We start from the raw sequence: 4,945 nt of genomic DNA on the forward strand, positions 1-4,945 counted from the left end.
GAAATTTTATAATTATGAAATTCAATATGTCTCTTATATGATAAGAGGTCACACATATAGAGACTTAGTAGAAATGGCAAGAAGAAGACATGTTATCATGGGCCGGAAAGAACGTAGAAATGCCAAGAAGATGAACCACACACGCTACTAACCATCAACTTGCAATAGACCCAACCAACTCTACGAGTGCCCACATGCCATAGCCTTTCTAGGTGTATCTTTATTCGAGGAAAACTAGAATGAATGAAGGTGCCTGGGCCTAAATCTTCCTAGGGTAAAATCCTCTCATATTTTCATTTCCAACCGAGTAGTTTAAGCAAGGGGGAGGCTCTTAAGGAGAAGAGCCTCGCAAGTCACACCCGGGCCAAAGCTGACGAGCACCCCCCAATCGAATCCCTCGCCAGAAGTGGCGAGCTTCTTTTCCAAAGAGTTGCGCGCATCTGCTCCATGATGAAGAAAACACAAGCGCTGGACATGTTACCGTATTCAGCGAGCACTTGTCTAGTGGCTGCGAGTTTCTCGGGTTTGAGCTTGAGTGCCTGCTCCATTTGGTTGAGAATGGCAGGGCCACCTGGGTGCGTGATCCAAAAGATGTCATTGGGGCTAGGGGCATGGCCATCATCATCATGGACATTATCCAGGGCATCTTGCAAGACGGCAGGCAGGTTCTGAGAGACAAGCTGTGGAACGGTTTTGTGGAGGTGGAATGTGAGGCCGATTTGCTTCCAGTGGCCTTGGATGGCACCATCACTGTCGGGCAAGATGTAGGAGCCGGTCCAGTGAACCTGAAACCAGGGCTTCTCCACGTGAGCGATGGGGTCGGAGCCGACGATGAGGGCGGAGGCACCGTCGCTGAACAAAGCCTGACCCACAAGGCTGTCGATATGTGTCTCATTAGGCCCACGAAAGGTCACCACGGTGATCTCACTGCAGACCACTAGCACGCGTGCGCCCTTGTTGTTCTCGGCCAGCTCCGTGGCCATGCGGAGGGCCGTGCCTCCACCAAAGCAGCCCTGCGAGTACAGCATCAGCCTCTTGATATTGTGGCGCAAACCCAGACGCTTGGTGAGAGCCCAGTCCGCCCCGGGCAAGTCCATGCCGCCCGTTGAGCAGAAGACAAGGTGGGTGATGCAGGACTTGGGGCGGCCCCACTCCTCCAACGCCTTGAGGGCAGCTTCCCCACCAAGCCTGGGTATCTCCTCCACCATGTGCTCTTGCCTCGCATCCAAGGACTGGCCCCAGAAGTCGCACATGCTCGGGTTGGCCCGCAGAATCTCCTCGTTCAGGTACATGTGCCTCTTCTGGATGCCTGATCTGTCACCTGCAGTAGTACGTAGTACGTACAGAGAGAGCAACGTTAGCTTGGAGTTGCGTCTCACCTGCATATTATTATACAGTATTATTGCAATTATATATTAGTATATATGAGGGGGCTTACAAATGCGCTTGAACTTTTGCTTGAGGTCGGTCATGTGGTTGCTGTTGGTGACGTTGAAGTAGAAGTCCGGGTACTCGTGCTGCTTGAAGAGGTGCGGAGGGGTGGCGCTGCCCATGGCGAGCACGCTGGCAGGGCCATCGGCTTGGGCTTTGGCTAATTTGGCTTTGCATGCTGCGCCATTGGTGGTGGAGATCGGCATGGCGGCGGCGAGCTAGCTAGCGCAGGAGACGAGACGAGCAGAGCAGGGAAGAGGCTACTATAATTTGGGACAGTACTGCGCTCGCTGTGTGTAGATCAGCCCAAGGGGGGTGGCTTAATTATGATATGGCTGGCTGTGCTGTATTAGAGGGGCGCAGCGCTGCTTGTTTTTATAATGCGCTAGCAGCAGGCCTCCCAATTACTAGTCTTGCCTAAGACTAGTCAGTACTACTAGTGCCTCCGTTTTCCTGAGAGGACGCCTCCGATTCCATCACACAACTAGTGCTACTGTCAATATTATATAAATATAAATATAAAATAATATTTTGGCCACCAACAAAATGTTCTCTCGATGTGGAGAAAGTGTATAAATTATGCGAACTATACTATATCGACTTCGGACTAAATTCAATATATGTGCGTTAGAATATAATTATACAGATATATAACCATACAATAGTATGGTATATAAATCATACAGAGAGATTAACGTGCTCGTACTGAGGACTTACTGGACGACGGCTACTGAGGGCAAGCGATTAGCGGAGAAAGAGCTCTCCCCGGCTGGATGAGTATGAGAGAGAAATATCTCGTCGGCAGACCGAGGTCTCATGAACTGGTGTGCACAATCGAACTTTGTCACGAAGTCTCATGACTGATATCCGACTAATATTCTAGTTCCGCTTCAAACACAACCTTTGCCCTTGTCTCTCTCGCGCCCAGTAACATGCACATCGTGCTACATTCCCGGTCTCATAGAGTTTGTGGTCTCCTTATATACGCATGCGCCACGTTTCAACCAAAGTTGGTGTCACTTACCACCTCCCCCAAAAAGAGGGAAAGCCTCTCAAACATCATTAGACTGGTCATTATTATTCACATGCTATATTATTCTTTATATAAGTTATAAAATCATGTTTGCTATCGTTGTCCTCCCTAGAAAAGCTAAAGCTGCTTCTGCAGTGGGAACAATAGACAAGGAAAACCAATAAACCCTGCATATCCACTTAAACTTAGAAATACAATTAACAATATAGCTAAGGGAGACAACTCTACTCTTGAGGTGAGTGAGCGACATGACCTTTGAATTCTCGCGTGCATGCTCAATCGAGCGGGGCACGTTCCTCGCACAGGGGTATCCAAGGTATGAAGTGAAGGCAAAGCTCCCCAAAATTTGGGCCAAAGACTAGAAGATGGTACCGAAAAGTCAAACACCCCTCCTTTACTTTTGTAGCCTTCATAGAAAACCCCCTGGGGACTGGACCAGTGGTGAAGGTGTGGATAGAAAAGCAAATCTTGGAGAAGCGGCCCCCAAAAGGATGCACTACTCAAGCAATGATGAAAGCCTGTATGCAACTAGGGTACCATGTATCTTGGAGTCACTCTTCCTTTGTCTGGGGGAAGAGGATAGGTGAAATATGCTATGTAATCTCTGCTCAATTGCAATGTAAATAAAACTAAACCTAAAACTACAATGATTTAGTGTAAGATTAAAAAGTAAGGTTCCAAAATATTATTTTCAAGGAAACCTTAGATTGAGTAGATGTTAAAAAATATGGTGCATAATTATAAAAATCATTCTATGTGCTTCATTTTTATAAGTAAATCTATAATTTATGAGCTTCTAAATCTCATCATTGGCCAACAATCTTAGTGATTGAAACCATTGACTAGATTTCCCTTTGAGGCTTAACCCCAAGGTTTGGACCTTCGTCACACACTTATCCAGTTCATAAGAAAAAAATTCAAGAAGACATGAGCGAGGGGATAGTCACCCTCGATTCTTCTACTTTGCATAGATGAGAACAAGAAAACAAAATCCAGTTAAGGGACAATCAAAATGGTGAGTCCAATACTTAAATGGGATACAAAAGTACAAATGCAAGCATTCTAAAAGTGGACACAACTTAACGGGATTGAAGAGAGTTATTTGGATTACCTTTTGTGTTCATTAAAGGGTAAGGTAGAAAGGTGGTGTCATCAATACCTTCCCAAGAGACTTAGCCACTTATAAAAAAAAGCTTAAAGATTATTTGAAAGATGTAGAGACACACGTAGTAATGAAGAATTACTCTAAAAAATGTCCAAAATCAAACAAAAAGGGCATTTAGTATGCAGATACATTGATCGAATGTTATGGATACAAAAAGGATATTTAGTATGCAAATACATTGACAGAAGGTTATGGATACATTGACTGAATGTTATGGATAGAAAAAGGGCATTTAGAATGCAGATACATTGATCGAATATTATGGATTATGGAAATTACTTGAATTATTAAAAATGTTATTTTAATAGATAATTTTATCGTCGATATTTATTTCTGATTATCTGCCACATGGTTAGTGAGGTGCTGGTCGCACCGTGTTCGGTAGATAGTCACTAGATATAATCTTGTGCATGTGTGTTTGATAACGGATGAAACGTACCCAAATTATCATACAACTTCATCTAAGAAAACATTAAACTTATTTAATCCTGATGTTTCTACATAGCAATACAATCAAATCAACCTTCTCAAATAGCAAACAAGCATGCATGCATATCTAAGATTCTTATCACATAACCAAAGAATCATATAATCTCAAACAAACATTCACATGATATAAATCTCTATCAATTACAGCATAGCATCTCAATCAATCACAATGTATGTGTTTATCTGAAGACTCTATCATCATCACCATGCTCGACAACATGGTTAGTCATACTGACCAAAATCCAGCCAATCTAGGGCTTTCTCTGATGCCCGTTCACCCAACCTCCACACTAGACATCGCGACTATCCTCGGGTTACGCCTCTTTGTGAATCTCGTCCTCTCTAGGTTCTACCACATGGCTCCCAAAAGGCATAAACCTCGTTCTCTATCCGGCGTTCCCTGTCTAAGGATGGCCAGCCTGAATCTCAAAATCTCATGTCGTGTCTCATCATACACATGCATATCAATCAGTCATACGCGTGCATATTAATCATTCATCCCAAAACAAAGCAATCATAACTCATATATATCAATCAGTCATGTCGTGTCTCATCATACACATGCATATCAATCAGTCATACGCGTGCATATTAATCATTTATCCCAAAACAAAGCAATCATAACTCATACATATCATCCCACACTCATCTCTAGTCCATTATCTTTCAAGGCATGCATATTCAAATCAATCAAAATCAATTTCAAGTATAAAACAAGCTTTTAATTTAAAGTCTTTAACTTCTCTTTATCTTTTAAGTCACATGGGAGTCCTTGTTTTGAACATAATCAATTATCATGTTTTAACGAGTGAGGTCATCTCTAGTCA

General features: G+C 43.4%; 1 pseudogene; it reads right to left on the reverse strand.

Annotated features, from left to right (window-relative positions):
* Positions 1-312: 312 nt before the first annotated feature.
* LOC147640224 (chalcone synthase pseudogene) lies at positions 313-1,637 on the reverse strand (annotated as a pseudogene).
* Positions 1,638-4,945: the final 3,308 nt, after the last annotated feature.

Source organism: Cibotium barometz, chromosome 3, assembly GCF_041138505.1.
Source record: "Cibotium barometz isolate CiBa-2024 chromosome 3, ASM4113850v1, whole genome shotgun sequence".
Taxonomy (NCBI): domain Eukaryota; kingdom Viridiplantae; phylum Streptophyta; class Polypodiopsida; order Cyatheales; family Cibotiaceae; genus Cibotium; species Cibotium barometz.